At 43.8% G+C, this 22,307-nt stretch overlaps 1 long non-coding RNA gene across 1 annotated transcript; it reads right to left on the bottom strand.

Annotated features, from left to right (window-relative positions):
- Positions 1–6,716: 6,716 nt before the first annotated feature.
- Positions 6,717–18,884, bottom strand: LOC118645687. The gene is made up of 2 exons (XR_004963370.1): positions 17,719–18,884; positions 6,717–17,616 (listed from the first exon to the last, which is right to left on the bottom strand). It is a non-coding gene; the product is annotated as an uncharacterized LOC118645687 (long non-coding RNA).
- Positions 18,885–22,307: the final 3,423 nt, after the last annotated feature.

Genomic DNA, 22,307 nt, shown 5'->3' with positions numbered 1-22,307 from the left:
GCGACGGTGGCGCCACGCGCGCCGCTCTCCCGCGTCCCTCGTGCGCACGCGCCACTCCGCCGGCGGGACGTTCAAACGGAAAGACGACGCCGCCGCCACCGCCGCGCCCTCCTGTCCCGATTCCTCTTCCTTCGAGCCGTAATCCACCCGAGGAGAACGCACGTGTTTACGAGGGATTTCGCATCGAGCGGATTTTCGCAATTGAGAAGAGATGATTTTGTTTACTACGTGGAAAAAATGTAATTCTCCCGTTCTCAACGTGTTTCTAGAAAAGCTGCGCTCTATTGCGATTGGATTCATAAACGTAATTAGGATTAAATGCTTATTGAAATATCAAGCGTTTTTAATTTTTCGACAAGGACATCTCGATTAGAATCCTTCTCTCGAACAAAGAGACGTCGGCGCATTATAGAAAACGTACAACAGCATTTATTCAAATGTTATTTCCAACTTTTTAGTTTGGAGCGCGTTTGATTGTTTTTAAAAAGACTTCCGCCACAGGGGTGCAAGACTTTTTCCTACAAAGTTCACAATTAAAATAATGATTCGCAGCATAGCAATTTACATGTAGTTAAAAAAAAGTTCGAGAGATAATGGGAGCAATTCTTTACGCCGCGGCGTTCCATTTATTAAAAACCTTGTTAATTAATTAATTTTTAATACAAATTCCACTTTGCTCTACGCAAATTTAATTATCGCACTTGCGCCCGACGTTTCACGTTACATCTAATAGTAGATTATCTCGCGTGCCCCAAACAATTCGGTCAAACGCATTGTGCGCCGCTAATTGTTTCGTATGCCCACGCCACGTTGCCCGCGAATGAATCTAACTGACGTCCAACGAAAACTCGATTACCACGTTTTCCAACTTGTTCTCTCTCTCTCTGGTAATTCAACTTTTCTCCGGACTTGAAGGACGGTCGGTTAAATAGGTCGTTCGCCGAAGGCGTAAAAGTGAATGTTATCGAATCGAACTTAATAATGAAAGGGAGAATAAAGAACGACACATCAACCGAAATAACCGCGTGAACGGATTCCTTTCTTTTGCCGACAGACCGCGTGTGGAACATCGTTTTTGACGCGTCTACGAGGGGGGAAAAAAAACGCAAGAATATTTAAAAATACAAAAACCAATACTCTTCCTTATTATATTGGTTACGAATGTTAAAGGTAAATCTGTCCAAAGCACAAAAAACATCAATTTTATTTTAAATTAATTGTTCTATTTGAACTGCGGACAATAACGATGAAAAACAAAAAGATTTCATTTCAGGTAAAAAACGCTTTTTATTTTCATTTCGGGCGAATCGCTCGCACCCATATTACAAGTAAAATGTTTTTGTTGCGCAAGCGAGATAGCCCCTTTTTGCCCCGTACGCCACGCGAAACGATTTTGCTTGAAACCAAATCTTGATTTTCCCGATTTATTCTTTTCGCGCTTAAAATTTATCACGCTTAAAAAAGCAAGCGTGCTTTTTCTCTCGGCACGTTTCATGCATAAATATGCGAGGCCAAAGGATCAGAGAAGATGGAGTACGCGTTTACTAATCTGGTTTTGATGACTGAAATTTGCATCGTTTATCTAAGAAAAAAAATTTTTTTTTTCTTTTCGTAGAAAACTAGATACAGCGCATGGGTTCTCTTCCGAAGCACCCGTACGGCCATTGTGATCACAATGGTATGCCACGGGTACTGATGCAACCAGAAATTTAATTATCATTTTAGACTGCGCGGGAAGCAATTATCGGAAATTTAGTTTGCGATCGCGAGTGGAGTTCTGCTAGAGAAGCACGGCAGTATTACTTCAACCACCATTACTTTCACGTCGCTATGAAAAAGCGAGCTCATTAGAATCCCTTTTTTCACGATTAACCTCGGTGAGCGCATGCACTCCTTCTGTTTCTCTCCAGCGAATCCAATAAAATTCACGTGAATGTGTAAAGAGCAAACGCGCCAGGCAATTTTATAATGTTTCGCGTGAATTCAAAAAGGAACACTGTTGAGAAAATAATCGTTATTTATTGTAACAATCCTCAACATTAAGTCGAGAGCTCGTAATTAATATTGGTAATTAAGTATTTAATATTTGCATTCAATAACCGAGCGATGCGATTAAAAAGTCTGATAAAAGGATCTATTTCAAATTAAATAAAATGTAAACATCACGTTGTGGGCGCGCGCGTATTCTCGCGTTTTAATTAATATGCCAAATGGCATACGGGATGGAAAATATAAATAGACTTGTTATTGCTTGGCTTCCAAATTATATTTTAAATTCTTTTAATTATTAAATTTGATAACAAATTGTATAACGAATGTTGATGGATTATTTTTTAATAGATACGAATAGCTGTATTTTTTTTAAAGAAATATGCTTTTAATATTAAAAATTTTTTATTCGACGCCATTGACAAGGGAGAAGGGGCGTACATTAAGAGGCATTACGTGAAACGTTTATTTTATTGACAAATTTTGAATAAATACGCGCGTTTCTATATTCCGTTCAAATTCCGCTCAGAAATATACATCATAAAAAAAGTAGCAATCTGTTTTTACTTGATACGAACGATCAATATTGCACGCTTAATCGAGAACATCCCATGTGCAAATATTAATATGGACATAAATCAATGCAGGCGCGCGCGCAGATGTACGCGAATGTCGAATGAAATAGTATTCGGCAAGGTAGAACGAGTTGCTATTGTTAACAATCTGGGCCAATTATGGCGTAAACTCGAGTTCTTTGAGTGCACTGATTCGCACAAATAAGAAGACCTGATAGGCAATCGAAGCAAGCAACCGTCTGCCTATACTTCAGCGAAACAGAAAAGAAATAATTACCGAGATAAAAGATTGACTAGAGTGCGCGATTTCGTTTTGTTAATTGGCCAAAGCTAAGGCCATGGTGACGCACTAATGAAGACCACCCCCCCTCTCCCCCCCCCCATAAGAACATCGTTTGCATCGATAAAGCTCCTCTCGCAAATGTTTACATAATCGACGGAATAGGGCCACGTAAACGCCGGCATGAATAATTTATTTTATTGCCAATAGACGATTCAAAGTAATGCTCGTAAAATGTAGGTGCTTCGTAAAAGCGAAGCAAGTAAGGCCGATGCAGACGAGATCACTCATAAAAATCGAGTCGTTAGATTTATTTTGTATTGGATTGTGCCATCCCAAGCCGGCCTTCGTTTCACATCGATTCGAAAGAGCGGACCGAATCAAACGTTGAAGGAAGGAAGGCAGTTATAAAAATGATTTTTATTTTATTGAAGGAACTTTTCTCAAGCTGAATATTAATCGCATACTTGGACAGCTGTCGTTATAGCCAACTTATTTCGAGTCGTCTATTAATAAGCCTCTGAAGTCAAATCATCGATCACGAGATTAGATTGTTTCCTTGATTCCGTGCTTCACAATTTAAACTTATTCTGCGAACATATAATTTAATAAAAGTAGTTATAAGTTTCTCATGAAAATAAATGCTTCGGTGCAACGATTTATTTATTATTTCCCCTTTCTATATATATATATATTCCTCCTCTTTCTCTCTCACATTCATCCGTGTTCTCGCAGTCACTGCTTCATCCATTACGCAATTAAGCTTCTTAGAGAATTACAGGATAGGTGAACTCGAAGAAAGACTCGCCAACGTTACGGCGAACCTCGTATTTCCGTAGTTGGGAAAGGTCATCGTGGATCAAATCAAATGCACCTAATGAAGTTTTCTACGATCGATCGGGGGTGAAAGTATCGCGCGGACGATGTTATTGGGTTTCGCGTTTCACTCGAAGAGATTCCGCCGTTAGATGCTTCAAGCGCCTTCTAACTCCGGCGTATCTCCCTCTCTCTCCCAGGGAATTCACTTAAAATGTAAACCAAGTTCAAATCGCGGGACTCGCGAAAACCGCGCCGCAAGAAAATTAATCCCATCTCGGTTTAAACTCGGTTCGAGTTTCGCGCGTTTTCTCTCAAGCTTTGTCCGCCCTCCCGTTTTCCCCGTCGCTAATCTACGTCGCTTACAGACTTTAGAATTTTTTAACGGTACCTCGCCGTTAGAAGAAGGCGATCGTCGATGCTTGTAACGTCTCTCGCAAAATATCTCCTGCAATTTGCCTTGCAAAATATTTATACTGAGGATTAGGTGTCAGCGACAAGCGTTGCAAGAGTTATGAGCGAGATCACGACGCGCGACGTTAGAGGGTCGCAGACGACGACGCCTACGGCCTCAGACGAGGCTGAAAGAGACTTTAGGGTTGACGGAAATGAGGCACCGCTCGGTGTCGCCCCGATAAGATCTCGACGTGAACGTCGTTCGAGGGTAATTCCCCTTCCGTAAAAATGGAGATACGCGGTGTAGGGATAAGCCGCGCGCGGTTATTGAAGTTCTTTATGCGCGGCTGGCTGTTGCAATTCTAGGTACGACTAGATTGTACCTTAGCAGCAAACAAATTTTCGGTTGTTCCTTTTTCCTTTAATCTCCTCCCTTGCCTGTAAATATACGCATGCATTCCGTATTTTCTTGCGGAGAACGAGAAAAGGTAGAATTGAGAGCCAATTCCTGGCGTTTCTTGTTACTGAAATTCGATGCAAATGCAAGCGACTTGAATCACTAATCACTAATGGCGTCAAAAAAATTAAATTTTGTTTTTAATTGACTGGCGCAATGATAAATTAAAAGATTAAATGGTCGTAAAATTCCCAGAGAGAGAGAGAGAGAGAGAGAGAGAGAGAATATCTATTAATTCAGAAACTAATTAGAAACGGGAGGAGGAGAGTCTCTTCGAGAGATACCTTTCGATACGCATGAGATGACTCAAAGAGACGTAGCGAAAACGACAGTCATTGTTTTGTTTCCATTCGTGCGATTAATCGCAGCGGTGCGGTGATATCGCCGGGACACGCACAGAGGAAAGAGAAGACAGCTACGAGGTCTCTTTCATTTCGGACCTATTGTTCTTTGGTCTCCGCTCTTTCGTCCTCCTTGTCGCCATTCTCCTCTCATTCTGTTTTGTTTCGTTCCCGCCTGCACCCTTCCGCCCTTGTTTCGGTGTACGCTCGTCAGTCTTGTTCTACCTTCTGCTACCTTGACCAAACAGAGTCAGTTAGTTTAACCGAGCCAAGTTGGGTAGGGGGGAAGCGAACAAACCTTGCGATGTCACCTCGATCGAGCCTCGTCGCGAGTGCTCTTGATGAATTTTAAATTGTCCAGTAACCGAGTTAATAATCGCAACTTGTCGCCGTCGTGCAACATAGTTTAATTCCCGGAGGAACTGTAACTGGCATATTGTTTACTGATGCGTAACGGTCGCGGGGGGGAAGACCTCGATAGTTTTCGGTTTTGCAAAACAGACAGTGCTATAATTTCACGCTGGTTATCGTCGAATCCTTCTGGATTATTCGGAATAGGTAATCTAACATCTCGCTTTTAGAGGCCCACCGCGTTCTCTCGCATGAGCGAGCAGATCCGTAATTGGACGAAACCCATTGCCTGGATATGATGGATCCTGCGGGTTCTGGTCCGGCGATTATTAATATCGCGGTCACCGAAATTGATTCGTTACCGGGAGCCAATGACGTCGTCATACAAAACAACCCACATCTACCTTTCTGTGCTCGTCCTGCTAAATTGTCGAGCGATTTCTTTCGCTCGTACAATCATTACAAATCGAGTCCGGAGGTAGAGCTAATTCGAACCTCTTCGAAGAATATGACGTAATCCCGATTCCAAGACGAACAGTCGATGTGCAGTATTAAAATCGTCAAAGCTAAATTAATGATCCGCATTACGTTTTAATATTCGTCGTTCGGATTAATCAATTTTCAAGAACAAGTCGTTCCTCGGGAAACCGCAACAACAGAATCAAAAACCGTTTGTCAACGATATTTGATAATTGCGGAAATTTAATCCGTCCCATTAAGTGTCGCTCCCGTGCATATATGCATAACGAATCGTATGCAAGCCGCTCGCACGCGTATACAGATGTGGGGAAACTGGGGAGGGCGAAGATAACCCCTCCCCGTTGAAACTTGCCCCGGTGAAAATAAAAATCCGAACGTAAGTCGAACGTAAGGGAAGAGCGACGGAAGCGTAAATTGAAATAGCGAAATGTAAAAGAAGCATTTACCTCTTATCTTCTTTTACATTTCGCTGTTTCAATTTACGCTTCGCCGAAGTTTCGTTTACGCTTCTACCTTACGTTCGCTCTTCCCTTACATTCTCGACTTCTTATGTTTTCATCGGGGTGGTATCGCATTAAAAAAAAAAAAAAAAAGATTGCAAATTTAAACGAGATGTAAAGGTGCACGAGGCATAAGTCTTTTATCTTATGGAGCATTTACGTTAGCGCCACTTTCGATATAAACGACCTCTTCGCTCTTCCTTCCCGCAAGTCTCCCGTCCCTGCGGTTTCTCGCTGAAATAATTAAAGCGGCATTTATTCCCATTGTGCTGCCCCTGCATTCTGGATGGTAATTGACATTGACTGTTATCGCCGCGTTAACGCCGTCGGAAGTTCACCTTGGAGATGAAAGTTTGCGAGATAACTCGGCCCCCGTCGCCGCGGCGTGCCGCATTTAATTGCAAATTTTCCTAGTTAGCGCCAAGACGCGCGCGCGTTGTCTTATACCTCTCGACGCGCAATCCTGCGAGATTCGATCAACAGCATAACTCGCTAACTGCACAGATGTAATAAAGAGAGAGAGAGAGGAAATTCTTTTCTTTTTTACTAAAATAAGGTATAATTTTTGCTCCCGGGGATTATCGGAGCGTTCGGTAAACAAGATTCCGGATCCTCCGCTAAGACACTTCCGATCGATATCCGATGTCAGATCGACGGGATATGCTGGGAAACGCGGAAGAGCTCGAAAGTATGCTATTTAACGTGGGCATTCCGTGGAATTATACTGCAGATATCATATAATATAACGGCAGCGGATGTTTCGGGGGGGGAAATGAAGAGGAGATTCCGCGCGCGCGTTGAATCCAGACGCCAGTGGCATTCGATGGCGGATTAAACTGACAGCCGGAATGGCATTAGCGGATACGTCGTTATTCAGGCTCAGCGGTACTTACGTCTCGTCATTACCGCCACGGGAATCTCGTAAGCGGGAGCGGAGGGAGGATGAAAGAGAAATAGAGAGAGAGAGAGAGAGAGAGCTGAACGCAGGGCGCGATTGAATAGCCAGGCGACAATCGCGTCTGTCACAACGTCGCCTGGGAAATTGTGACAATGTAATAAGATTAATAAGTGATAAGGGAGCGGTCCGTGTCGCCGAGTTCATTGTCGAGCCGGGCATTGAGACACCTTCGACGGGCACAATCGCCTCGCGTTTGCGGGGAGTTAAGACGCAATGAAATTCGACTCTCGAAGAGCATCGATTTCCACGGCGCGCGCATTGTATCGGGAGCTCGAGGAATTGACGGCCAGTTGGTACGTACAAACTGACGATATTACCCGCGCGACGAATCCGCTCGTCTTCGCGGCGACAACGGCCGGCTTGTTGTTTCGCTCCTCTCTCTCTCTCTCTCTCTCTCTCTCTCTTTCTCTGTCTTTCCCGTGCTCTTCGCCCGCGAATGCCATCTCGGGAAATGCTACGCGGGATCATATTTCATTTCGCCGGGCGGAAAGCCACCGCGAAGCGGCACATTCCGATAAATTCCAATCCAATACACCGACGCGACACGCTGCAGAATGCTCGCTCTCGCACAAGCATCTCTATACATACGTTTCCCGGCTGTACCCACGCGGAACCGTTTAATTATATCCCGACATCGACTCTCTTTCTCTCGAGGAGAATCCGATGATCAGGTTATTATATTCTCTCATAGTTTCGCGGTAAAATAAAAAAGGGGACGCACACACGCACGCGCGCGTATACGCAATGTTTCGTTGATGACACTTCATTTGAGAAAGCATCAGCTCCAAATCGCCGGTCAAAGAGTCGACAAGTTTAAACAGGAAGCTAAGACCCTAGACTGTAAGTGTCGATCAAAGCATCGATGAGAGGATTTATTTTATACACACATGCACATATACCTCCCTCTCTCCCTCCCATCGACAATATTGAAATTGTTTCGAGCATTTCGCGTCGGATAAACGGACCCGCTTTTCTGAGCATCATCTCTTCGAGCATCTGCCATAAGACTTTGCCCTTCGAGTTTGCAGCTGGTGATAATCCCAGGAAAATATCCACGGTGCGATTCTGGAACAGCTTCGCGAAGCTACGTCCATCCTGCCGTGGCGGAGCTGTACGAATAAGATGAGAGGAAGAGGCGAAAAGCGACGGAAGACGTAGAGAGAAGACTGGAAAGTTGGAAAAAAAAGATCTCGGTGCTTTCCGACCTCGGTTTTGACTTGGATATCGGGGCCGAGGACTTGGGCTTATCTCCCTTGGTGGAGGAATGGATGGAAGAGGGGGCGGGGGGTGTGAGTAACGGCTGAAAGCGGAAAATTTGGCGGTGGGAAATGAAGATGCCTCTAGCTGTCTATAATGCTTCGGCCGAGACGACAAAGTGGAGGTTTCGGAAATCGAAAAGTCGAGGAGGAAGGTGCGAACGACCACGTATTGATTCGTGAAGAGGAAACGCGCTGCATCCCCCACGTTATTATTTACGAGTTGCGCGGAAAAAAAAATTCCCGGGAACGCCCATGTCCAATTTTCACACGCGTAACTTTGTATGAAACGGCAATTCAACAAAATCAAGCGAAATTCAATCAATTAATCAAGCGAGGAGGCTAAATGTAAAATATGAGAGCGAGGCGTCCGCTGCAAAAACCCCAATTGAAAAGGCAAAATATATTTAATTGTAGAGTGTCAATTATATTAAAATTTATCTTCGCGAAGTGGAAGTCCAAATTACCATTCTTTCTCTGTAAAAATATGAAGTTCAAGGAGACGTTTGCACAAGGTTAGATATAATATTCTACAAATATAAATTCTTTAGAAAGCAACAAAAGGTTTAAAAAAGTTGCGTGTCTGCTTTACCTGCTTCTATTCTCAACATGCTAAAAATCAAAAACAATAAGTTTCAAATACTTCTCAAAGAATCTTTATTTTACAATGTCGAATTTTTCTTCTTTTTAATATTAAAGCGTGAATTTTTTTGACTGCCGACACAATGCTATTACAAGGGTAGCACGATTGTTTTAATTGCAATTAGTAGGCGCGCCGGCTACTGTTTTTGATGTTATCGCGGAAATACCAGTAATTATGTAAAATATTATCGGCGCAATTTACGCGCACCGGGGCTTCAGCTCTCAACGCTTGTTAGCACGATTCAGTTTAGCGTGGGTACTTCGCACACAACACCTCTTGACTATATCGTCTGCAAAGTTCCAGGCACATGCTCGTTACAGGTGAGCAGGGAATGTGGAAGGCCGGGCATTGCCAACCGTGTCACGCGAATTATGCTCTCCTACCAGCCATGACATTCCTTGCGCATGTAAATTAATCAATTTAATCCTTAACTGGGTAACTCCAGCCGTGAGCACCCGCAATTAGCTATTACGCGGCTAAGTGTTACGCTACTGCAAAAAAATCGCTGTTCTTTTTCCTCGTAACGAATATCAAATCTTCGCTACAGCAACGACGATGCGGATCATTATTAGAACATCTTATGGACGAACGGAGAGAGAGATTTCCGGGTGAGCGGTTGAATTTCGGTTTCATTTCTCTCGTCGTGATCTTTGAGTTTTTAAACCACTCTCCTATATCTATGTAAAAATTTAAGATACTTGTGATCAAACATGCCCTCTCGTTCTTTCAACGATATGGTTTCGTAATCGGGTCTTGCAGCAGCCTGGTTTCCCCGCGATAACGTTGCTCAAAGAGATTCGATTTCGGCGCACCATACATTCCTTCGACTCCTGTCTCTCGCACGCTTCTTTCATTCGTAGGAGCAAAAGTCTACGTCCAGAGGAGGATCGCGGAAGGCGCAATAATGGAATCTCGAAATCGACTCCGACTCTTAGCCGATTTCCGAGAGGCGGTAGGAGAAAACAAATAACAATGGGTTATTTCCATGAAATAAGAAAGGGATGATACATTCCGCCGTTCGAATTTCTGAAGTTCGAAAGGTAATTTTAACTCTGGTAACCGTTTCCTTGGTCACAAAGGTAAATCACCTCGGCTAACTTCCTCAACCAAGGGCTTCTCATCCCACGGGTTTGAGAGTCTCAGTCAAATTTATCAGCGCCCCGACGTTCGTGCATATTTTTGTAAACAGCTTTTCTTTTTTTTCTCTTTTTTTTTTTACTTTTGAAAGGGACTCTACGAAGAGACTCCCGTGTAGTTGGCTCCGAGCGGTGCCGGAACATTTCCCGGGGAAATGAAACCGGTTACAAATCATCAAACGTTACGTGCTCCCCTCGAAGCCGGTGCACATTCAATTCCGCAGCCAGTCGTTGTCGAATCCGTCGATTCTCCCCATTCTTCCCCTCGCACAGGGGCGTCTCGCCGGTGCCGGGAAGGGGTCCGGGATCCCGGCGACAAATCACGCGCGACGCCCTTCAAGTCTCGCGAAGCGTACGTAAAATGTACGCGAGATAACCGACTGTCTGCTCGAGTCTGCCTGACGTTTTTATCTGGCAGCCGGTGTCTCCGTGAAACGCGGAGAGGATGTCCGAGGATGTTTACGTGAACGCGCTTTTGTCAAAAAGCGTCACTCTCCCTCCCCCCCCCCTCTCTCTCTCTCTTTACGAGATTATGTCCTATTCTTGTAGCGATATCGCGCGTAGGGATCACTCTTCTGCATATCCTCGCATTCGGCCTCTTTTCAATACGCATATCAATACTTGCTGAGGAATGCGTAGTGAATGTAACATTATTCATTGCACGTAGTCGATAGCGCAAACGTTTATTTAACTACATTAATTCATAAATTCCTTTATATATAAAAGTTAACAGAACACTCTTCATTTATTAGAGCTGTCGATTCAAGTCGACGAGATTATTAAAAGTCATTTAAATAGAAAGCACTTCCCTCCCTCTTGGGGTCATTGGACTTGCTTATTGCTTCGCAATATGTTGTGTGCGCTCTTATATTGAAAGTACAGACTATAGTGGAAATTTCGAGATTGAAAATTTGTTACTACTAGAAAACGAACGAGATGAGTAGACCAACAAAGTTCGTTGTGTATACTATACACGCCGTTATGTTATAAAGTTTAGAGACAGGAAAAGAGAAAAAGAAGAAGAAAGAGAAAGAGAGAGAGAGAGAGAGAGTTCTTCCCGTATACTAACTTCTTCTCAAATAGATGCCGGCCGGCAAAGCTTTCTCAGTGTATGTAGAATGGATCGCAGTTTTCCTCTTTCTTTTCTTATTCGGCGCTAAGAACCCTCCCCGGATCCGGAAATGGGATGCCTCTTGTCGCGACGGTGTGAAAGTCGCCGTGAAACTTTGAATTTGCAATTTACCTCCGGAAGGAGGTATGCCTCCTTTTCCCTCGGTCGTTCGACCTTCTCCTACGCGAGGCGTATTCGAATTTGTACAAGAAAGATTTACCGTGTAAACAGAATTACGTTCGGGCGCGCGGGGGATACGGCGACGCGACGGGGTTTTTCCTGCTTCGCTTACGTCGCAGCGAATTTTTTAGATAAACTTAAACGCCGCGCGAGGGGAGCATTGGGTAGCACGTGAAATTGGCATCAGAGAGAATTCGCGAATCCACCAATAGTAATAATTATGGTGACGAGCGTAATCGCTGCGTTGATTTTTTTCTAAATAACGATATCGTTTCTCTAGTTTTGTTAAAACAAGTAATGTCTCTGACAATGATGACTATACATTATCCGATATAATAGCGAATAAGCTTTGCTGACTATTTTCATTAGAAATAGATATTATATTAAATTGATGACATTTATGATTGGTAGCGGGAAACTGATAACGTTTGACGTTAATTGTATCTTGATACGCGTAGCCCGCGGAAGCAATATAATCAGGGTATCATGGACACATGTGTAAAAGGTATAGGATAATATACACATGCGAAGAGCTATGTATATGTACACGCGAGAACACGCGGAGGCTGTAGTGACAGTAACACTGAATATTCCGAACTTTCGAGAATTTCATCGCTTAATTAACACAGACGAGCTCCGCGAGTTGCGCGTAATACGTCGCGTTTTTGTTCACAAGTACAGCCTTTGTATTGATTTTCTTCAAAGTTATGAATAAAGGACTTGCACGCTCTTCCAAATTAATATACAAAAATAAAAAAACAATTTTTAATAGACAGTGTTTCACGCTTTAAAGAAAATGTAGCGACGATGGATTGAGGAGCTTCAGAAATCGGACGGCTTTAACCGGCCGTGATTGCAATTTAATTTCAAGATACGATAAAGTGGTTTCACGTGGATTGCGTATTGCAATGTCAGGTGGAGGATCATCGGTGGGGGAGATCGGATGCCGCAGCATCCGAGCACCCGAGAATTCCATTGCCTGATTGATATGTGTCAAGCCTGCCGCATGCACCATTGCCTCGCGGCCAATACCCGACGGATTGCACACGCCACGTTATAGTCATATCCCCCTCCCCTCCCCCCCGTATCACGAATCGCATTAAAGCCCCGGCAATCAGATTCGAGCGACGCGCGTGCGGCCACGAAACGCGAGCCGAACTAATCGCGATGAATCCTGAAAATCCTGGAAATCCAACGATTTTCCGCGAAATCGGTGTCAACCGCCACTCAATTTCGAACGTGCGCGACGCGCGAAATATCTTTCATTCGCGCTAAAACAGACGAAAAAAGGTGGGAAAAAACCCGTAAATCGTTCGCGCGATTAAAAAGTTTAGCGATGAAAAAGATCCTTTCACGTAAATTGTTTAGGTGTTAAAAAAAAATATATAAAACGCACGTTCTACTGTAATACCGTTTACGATTTCGCATAGTCTCTGTATTTATACAAATGTGACTTTGTGACGTATGTTTGTGAAAGCAAACTTAAGAGACGCTCTGGAAATAAGAGAAAATTGAGAAAAAGGGGGGGGGAAATATTTATGGAAATGTACGTGTTCCAGGGGATGTTTAGACTTCCATTCGCGTAAGGCGCCTCGAGCACAATCGAACGGTTACGGTGTACGGCGTACGTGTTGACCTGAACTTCGACCTGAATCGCCACGAAACGCGTCCTAAATCGCCGCCCTTTGTATCGCGGAATTTCGAAGGAGAAAGAGTAATGTCTCTCTCTCTCTCTCTCTCTCTCTTTCCTCAACCCGGGGATGGTCGCGAGTCGCGGGGCCAGCGTAAGCGATCGTCTCTACCTCACGGCCTCCGGATTCCGATAAACCCTATTACGGCCGTCAACCGGCGCGGAGATCGAGAGGGAGAACAGCGATAAAGAGGGCCATTCCTCGAAATCCTCTAATGGCGAGAAAAGTTTACGGCCCGGCGGAAATGAAAATCTCGGACGGCAGTATCGACTCGCTCCGCCTCCTCGCTCACCCGCCTCCCTCACACCCCTAGCGGCTCTCACCCCCGTTACGTACGGTTACGTACGTTACGACGATGCCGGGGGCTACGATGCATGCGCGTTTGTGTGTGCATGCACATGTGTACCTTACGCAAACACGCCCCTTACATCTCGAGGCTGCTTAGCTCCGGGTTAAGAACGACATATAGAGACGAGGATGGGGGAGGGGGGGGGGGTGAGAAGCGAGGAACATGTATAGCTGAGGGTGAGATCGACGCGCGGGGTGGGCGTTGACTGCCAGGGTGTTTTACCTTTCGCATGGTCTTACACGGTAATTTATTTTGCGGTTCGCTCCTCGCCCTCCCCCGCCCACCCCCTTCCTTATTCCTCCCTCCCACATCCACGTTCCTTCGAGCCTCCACTTCGGCAGGCGGAATTACCTGGCTGCTGGCTAAATTCGCTCGCTTATCAATCGTTGCGCGGGAGCACCGTTGCTTTTGCACCGCGGCTCTACTTGTCCTCGTTCAAGGGGCTTTTCTATAACTTTTTACACAGAGGGTCTTTCTATAATTTTTTTTACACGCGAACGCATTCTCAAAAGAGACCGCCGCTCTGCCCGTGCGCGGTTATACGGTTTCACATCCCGACCTTGTATACACGAGAACCCACGTGAGTCTTAGCTTTCAATGGAATCCGGTGAAGGAAAATTGGAGGATCGAGATTTCCATTTCTCCACTCCGTCTATTATATGTCAGCATGGCCGCCATTCGCGTGGTGGTCAGTGTATGAGCGGCGGCGTTCCGCGTAGATTAATTAATTAGTCCGCGCTTCCAGAATTAAAATCGGAGAACCGCGCGCACGGCGCCGACCCCGGGAACTAATAATGAAGTTCTCGGGAGCCCACTAAATTAACATCATCCGAAACAGCCCAGATACTTTCCGGCGACATGAATAATTGAGCGTGTTTAATTATCGGCGAAGTTTGCCCTCTCGATTAAAAAACGGGGTCTCAAAGAAGAGACTGGAGGAGGGGAGGGGGGGGGAGAGGAAGCAGTGACAGATATGAGGCAAAACCTCGCTTCCTCGTTCAATATTAAGAGTTTGCGCTCGGGCGGATGAAGATTTAATGGCGAGCGACGCGACGGTCTCGACGCGCGGTTCAACCGCTTGGTACATTTCAGTTTTCGATTTTCGATGTGCCAATAATGGCGGCCCCGGTCGTCTCCCTTTCAGCCCGTCCCATTCCGGCCTCGATTCGCTCCAGCTAATCCGCGGTAGTAGATGTACCGACTCGCTCCGCCGACGACTGTATGCGAAAATTGAAATCCGATAAAAAGCCCACCGCGTAGATAGGTAGGTAGTCCGTAATCATGGCGAACGTCCGGGGAACGCGACGCGCAACAATATGGACGTTTTTTAATCGAAACTTTAATTACCGCCGCCATCAAGCGTTGCACCGGGGTCAATTCAGATAAATTAAATTGCCAAGATGGCGCGCGGTACAAGTTATCGGCATACCTCGAGGATCTGCATCGTCTGCGGGAAACGCTCGGTTATTTTTTACGACGGTCGATATGAGTGAAATTGAAAAGATTGCAGCGGGACAGCGGAAGTGCTGGATATAACGATCTCGATCTCGTCATCGAGAACAAGCGCACGCGCATATTCGCGCTGTTAGTGGGAAACATCGAACGTCGGTACCGACGTCGCAATATTAATAAACAATTAGCCGGGATCTATGTGCGAAAGCGGCGGACGCTGGTGGCTATCTGTCAGCCCGCAGGCGACGCACCGAGCAAATAAAGCCGATTAACGTGCGCGGAAATTTATCGGTCGGCCGCCGGATGCTGCAAAACTCATCAAGAAAGAACGCGTATATCGATTCTCGCGGAATTATCGGTCATTCCGAGTCTCGTCGCGCGAACAAAAAAAATTGCGATGACTCTCCACCCCTGTCCCTCTGCTTCATCTAATATTCCGCTTTCTATTCGGGGAAAAACGGCGAGAATAGAAATTGGGTTTCGGGGATTTCCTCCCACCGGGGAGGACAATGTGGGAGTCCTCGGGGATATCCCCCGTATATATCTCGCGCCGCGCGCGACGTCTGTTTCCGTGAGATCCGGTTACTAACCACAAACTGCTTCGGAGCAAGCTGTTACGTCATGTTTCCCTCCTCATCTACCTCGATACCTATACTCGAAACCGCTATCTTCGATTCTCGTCGGATAGCCGCCCATCGCGTATGCAGCCGCCATGTTTCACGAGCCTTCGGCTCGCTCGATAATTCGTGACAAGCCCCTTTCGGATTCGGGTAACGTTATAAATAATTATGTGCGCCTATAAATATCTCGCGCGTTCCAGCCAGCCCGTGTGTCAAATTAATCGAGTAATAAAACTTTGCGCACGTCCGTGCGAAAACAATTAACACGCGCGGAAGAGAGCGCGAGGGAAAAAAAACCTGTAAAGTGAAAGCTCATCCCTGTAATGTTATTCATTAATGTTTCGCGTGCTGCGCCTCGCTCTCGCTTCTTACCTCTAGAATACAGAGCGGGTTGCGCGCGCGGGCCGATAAGTGATTTATCGGCTTGTAATTATGGGAGGCGTAATCCGCGTAAACGCTTTTTCCGTTCTGAATCGCCGTCTGATTTGACATATGAAACGCACGCAATTGCCCGCGCATAGAGGCGCGATTCAATCCTATTAGCAAGTCACGTGGACGTAGACAAAAGTATTGATCATCGACGAGTTCGACGGGCCCTCGAGATGCTTCCCCCCCCCGCTTTCTCCTATCCCTTTCCACCGTTCCCTTTTACTCCTCTCTTCCGAGTCTCCGTTTCTCTCTCTTTCTCTCTCTCTCTCTCTCTCTCTCGCTCGCTCGTGCGCGATTGCCCCATTGAAATTCCCGACGCTGCATATTAATGCCGCCATATAAATCCAGCTGCTAACCGCCCTCTCAGCTTAGCCGTCGAAGGGAGGTAGGGGGGCGTATTCATCCCTCATCGAGAAGGGCCTCCTCGAGTGTGTCGCCTCACCGGATAATCTTGGCCTGGAATTCGTGAGTCCTCAAAATTGCTGTACGACTTGAGGGCGGACTGACTCGCGTCTGCATGCATAATATCGATCCGAAAGTATTTTCCTGTCGACTGCACGCGCGACGTTTTTTTTATGAGCGTCAAGCCTCGACGCAAGTCTCATCGGATCAAGTGCGATTATTCGAGCTGCTTGCGAGAGATTTAAGATCACTTTCCAATGAAATTCTCAATGCTTTATTATTTTATTCGTTATTCTCCGTACATTTCATTGATATTCATTATTAGATTGGTCTTCGTGTGATTAATCCGCTGAAAAATGTGATGGAAGAAATCTGTTAATATTTATTCGCGATTGCAAACTCTATCGTGGTTGCCGGCTGTTTAACTAAAACTTACGTTCCTAATTGCCTTGGCACTTTGTCAAATCGATGGATTTGACGCAGCTGATAGTAATTTTGAGCACCCCGTGAAGGAACGAGCCACAAGTTGCTCATCCGCAGGCGTTGAAATATTAACGCAATTTCCAACGCGATTTGTTAATTATCGACAGCGGCGTGCAGTAATGACGCCATCCACCCGGGTTAGAAAGCCGTACAATAATAGGCGAGACGAATCAGCAATATTATTAATTGATACGTTGATTAGAAACTCTAATTGCACGCGCGTCAACTTTCAGCGACTAATTTATTTTCATTCGCGGACGAGCGCGACGCTTTCGTTGAAATTAACGGGAGTTTAAATCGATTTGTACGCCAAACAAGGTGACACCGGCATTGCCGGCCAATTTGGAACAATTTATCAAAAATTTTAAACACTCAGTTTTCTTCAGTTAAAACATGTGTTTTGCGATCGGGGTGCGTTCCTCATTCAAATTATCAGAACAAAAACCAATTTTGGCATGCTCGAGTAATCCCGATAGATCGAAATACTGCTGTATGTATATGTAAGAGAAAAAAGGGGAGAATGGAGAGGAGACGTTTGGATAACTGACTGGAATCGAATTATCATTCGTAAATTTAGTTTCATGTTTGATATCTGCTTCGATTTCGAATCCATCTTCTCCCGACAAGTTTCGCCATGCCAGCAAAACTGCTCTCGAACTTTGGCGAATTCTCGCTGTTAACTACGACATGCGAATTGAAATCGACCCTGTAATCCATTCGGCTGTAAAGAAAAATGCGTTTTATTGGCCAACAGAACCCGTTGGACTGTATATATGTATGTATATGTACATACATGTATTACACATAACATATATATACATACACGTATGTATCGAGATGCGAGATAAATCTAGGAAGTACATTCGACCTATTGATCGCAGCTCTCCATGCTTCGTTCTTGTCCAGCAGCCATTTAAAAGTAAATTTTTAATTAATTCTTTGAATATATATATTATCTTATTTAAAACGATATAAAGTATTTTAAGTACTCCGTGCTGTTTACACGAAGCGTGGCATACGCGGTTAAATAATCTCTAAAATGGTACGTTAAAAATTAAGATGTATCAAGCAGTGTTAATTTGTTTTTATAAGTTAAAAGTTATGTAAATTTTCTTGTACAGATTTTTTTATTAAAATCGTTTATCGCTGAAAAAAAATCAAGCTATTTTATTTAGATTAAATCCGAGCGATTCTTCAGGATGTTACGACATTAATATAATCATACGTTTGTAAAATGTTTTGATGACCATTAACGCTATTACAAATTGTACATATAGGTCAGAGATTGGATTAGTCCCTCTTGTTTCAATGATTGATTTATCCGACCGATCCCAGACTTTTTTTGTACCGTTCACAACGTGCTATATACAATATTAATTAAAACGCTTAGTAAATCTCGTTATCGAATGAGTCATTAGCAAACTCTACCGGTTATGTCGAGGTTGCTCGTTTCAGTATCGTACGACAACCGGGAATTGTTACAAACGCAACAATACATCGCGAGCGCAACGATGCATTCGCGTACACGCTTGTTAGTTTAGCTTATTTAAAATTTGACCAAAAACCCACTGAAAATCCATCACATATCCTGTAAAATTTAAACTGAGAGACATTTAAAAAAAATCAGTTACACCGATGTGCATCCATTAATAGCGTGTTCATAATTTCTCATTTCTGTCGTATTCCTAATGGAAATCACATTAAAATCGCGATCTTTCTAGACTCGAAGAAATATCTCGACAATAACTGTTCACATGTCAAGTTCGTTCTGTGAAATATGCGTAAATCAAAAACGATTTCAATAACGCTCGTCTATCCCTTTATGCTCAAAGCTCGTTACGTTTATCAGGACGAAAAGCTTTTATCGAGATCCCATCAATAAAATGGCCAATCATCCAAGTACAGTAGTATCAGTGTCCGGGTTGTGGACATTAAATAGGCCGAAATATTATATTGGCAGAGGCATGTCTCTAAAATGTAAAAAAATTACAAATTTTAAGATTTAAATAGAAATTTTACAAAAGCAAATAAAACCGTTTTCAAGAAGGACAACAGACTTTTTAGAAATGTTATTTGGATTTTTTAAACATATTATACTTGTATTTTAAGAATCTGCGTATTCTCTTCTCTCCTCGTTTCTCTTGATGTATAAAAAAAAAAACCTTTATTTCTATCGGAATTTTTGAAACATTTAATTCGTTTCGCGAGTCGCTCACAGTAGGCCGTGGTAGATCGTATTTGATCGCGTGCTCCGAAGACAGGAAAATGCACAACCTGTGCCGCGAGTGCACGGAGAAGCTAACTGTCCTGGTAAATATTTGAATTCGGAGATTGAAAATTTTAATTAAAGATCGGCTATATAACCCGGCAGCGTGAATTCATTGGCAATTAGTAATTAGCGAAATCCCGCTCAGCTGTATATATATATGGTAGACTCGTGTCCTGCCCGCGACGTGCAAAAACCATTATCCGTACAGCGTTGTGGATATGTGCGAGTTCGTTAAATGAAGGGAATTTTAACGCTACGCATATCGGCCGGCAATAGCGGCATTAAATTTCATAAGCGACTCGCGCGAAATTATTACTCGATTTATCGCAGAACCGAGATGCTTTCATCACGCCATCATTATAATGCATTGCCCGTTTATTATTCCGCTGCGGAAGGTCAGTCGAGCACTCGGTTCGTGTCAATAAACACGTGAGACTTAACACATGATAAATCATGTTAATGTGAGAAAAAGAGATATAGAAAGAGAGAGACGACTCTTGAAAAATGGAATTTTAAAAAAATACTATTGCACGGCAAAAATTTGAAGAAAAATTTGAAATGCGAAGTAGCTGAAAATAAATAATCTCACGTACCGTCTCATCTCGACGCAAATCGGTAAAAAAAAAAAAAAAAACCACAAAAGTCTCTCATGTTTCATACTAATTTGTATCGCTTTGAAAACCGAGATTAAAATCTTGTTTCCGAGACAGAGGGGAAAGAGAGAGAGAGAGAGAGAGAGAAGGAAAGAGAGAGAAAAAGGAAAAGAATTATTTTTCACATTAATATCCGCGTAATAATATCTGAGTATTTCCGGTTAAATCGTGACGAAGAATTCTCATTGAATCCTCGTACCAGGCAGTATCGGATTATAGAAGGTTCAACCAAGTCGTATTATATGAAATTATATTACCGTTATGCGGGATTAATTTACACACTCGCTCGCATATAATATCGCGCTTTACGCCATTGTAAATAAAGCTTTTTAAATTTGTTTCTACACCCGCGAGTAGAAAGACATGGATAAAGGTTCGTGACTTTCTATCAATTACACTTCGTGACATCCAAGTTATTTCAATAAAATGATTAAATCGCAAAAGATAAATTATTCGTTGTTGTCGGTTAAAATGTTAATGTACAAATTAGCATATCAGCTTAAAGATTATCAGTATAAATATAATTTATACTTTAGCCGTAAACCTCGTAATTACATGCACGTTACGTGTAAGGCAATTAAAATTGCTTTAATTGAAACTCTCACGAAACGTAAGTCTTCTCGCAACTAAGCCACGTAATATTAGAGAATCTTGACGTAATATTCGGAATTACTGGCGCAATCCACCGTGCGGCAGATTAAAATTTATGATATAATTACGCGGGATGTCATTAAGGGGAATATGGAAAAATGCAATCACGTAAGCTCGCGCGTCATACTCATGTACACAATCTACGGTACTTGGCGCCTTGTTAATTACCGGCTGCAAGCATCAAGGTGGACTCTTTTTGATCCCGCCTTATTAAATTAATGCCAGCGTACCTCGAAGACAAGAAAATAGAGTTTGCGACAATGGAAAGAATATTGATTGCGATGTTGCTACAGCGTACCCTCTGAAGTCGATTGTATAGAGCGAATATAAAATAATGCGCTGGAACCTTTGACACGACGAACATCGTGTCGTTATGTCAAGTCTCCTAACAACAAACCGGAGCGTTAAATTCGAGTAATAAGAAAAAAAATTCAAGGGCTCATCGTTCAAGTGTTGAAAGAAAAATTAGCGTCGTTAAATTTTTTTATTCGTTGGGCGAAAGGACCCAAACACGAGATTTAAAATCGGGTTGTAAGACGTCTTTCCGCTAGAGGCGCATTTCCAAAAGCAATTTCTCTTAGAGAAACGTCTTGTAATCCGATTTTGGGCTTTACGTTGCCTGGGAAGAGTCCGTCAAATGACGATGTCCATTAATATTTCCATGAAATCGATTTCGAAATCTGTCAAGTAATTTATAAATGTAAGGCAACTAATTCTCGGCAACGAACGCGGTACATATGTTTATATATATAGCTAACGGTATTAAACTGACAAGATTAAACGTGGAAGTGCGGGGGCGTGCGGGAGTCGACTTTGTCACATCTGTGATTGCGCTTACCCCCCCGATCGCCCCGTCCTCCCTTTCGTCCCTTCCTCCCTTTCGTCACCGGAGAGACTTCGCCGCGAGAAACTTTCAGAATTTCCGGGAGAACACGCCACGTCGAAATCCAGATCGAACTTAACGTAGTGCGGCAAAATCGATCCAACGTTCCTCCCGCGCCACATCGTCGTCGGGGGAGAAAAGTTTTCTGTCTCATCTTCCACGGCCTTCTCCACGATCAACTTTGTCTTGAGGGCCCTTCAAGTTTCGCCGCCGCACGAGAATTACCTTTGCTCTCGAGCCCCTCGTTCATCTTCGTTGCAGCAAAAGAAGAAAAAAAAGTGAACCGGGATGGAAAGCTAGACCTACCCACGTCTACGAGTAATCGTGATTACGATATAACTGTAAAAAGATGAAGAGGTCAGAGGCGAGCTACTTCAGTCTCTTCGAAAGATTTTTAATCGCCTTCTTAAAAAAAAAAAATTTTGAATTATAGAACCTTGCTTGAGGCAGAACTTCCAGGAAAAAAGTAGCGCACCTTACATTTAATAAATTAAATACGATATAATTGCGGCAGATAGTGGTTATTGTGGCGTCACACCATTAAATCAATATACACGCGTTCTCGACTGCCGGGCATTAAAGGGATTTGGCAATTACATATAAGTATAACGGTGCTACGGCTTCATCCAATAAGAGCGAAACCTCCTACGGTACGACCTATAAACATGGCGTGCCGTCGAAGATAGAAGCCTGCCCTCGTGGATAGCTTTTCTCACACGGCCAAGCGCAAAAAGTAACCTCTAACGTGAAACACTTCGTTTTATCGAGCACAAAGGCCTTAAGTGACTCACCCCATTTATTTCCCTCCTCCCTCTGCCATCTTTTTTTCGAATCCCTCGCGCCGGTACAACGCATTCGGTCATTTTGCAATACGCCGTAAGGCCGCGCATTCTGACCCAAAGTGGAACTAAACGGCGGACTTTCTTTCGCAATATCGTGGTAAAACGGTCCTGAAG

Source organism: Monomorium pharaonis, chromosome 5 (genome assembly GCF_013373865.1).
Source record: "Monomorium pharaonis isolate MP-MQ-018 chromosome 5, ASM1337386v2, whole genome shotgun sequence".
NCBI lineage: Eukaryota > Metazoa > Arthropoda > Insecta > Hymenoptera > Formicidae > Monomorium > Monomorium pharaonis.
This window is presented reverse-complemented; position numbering and strand designations above follow the sequence as displayed.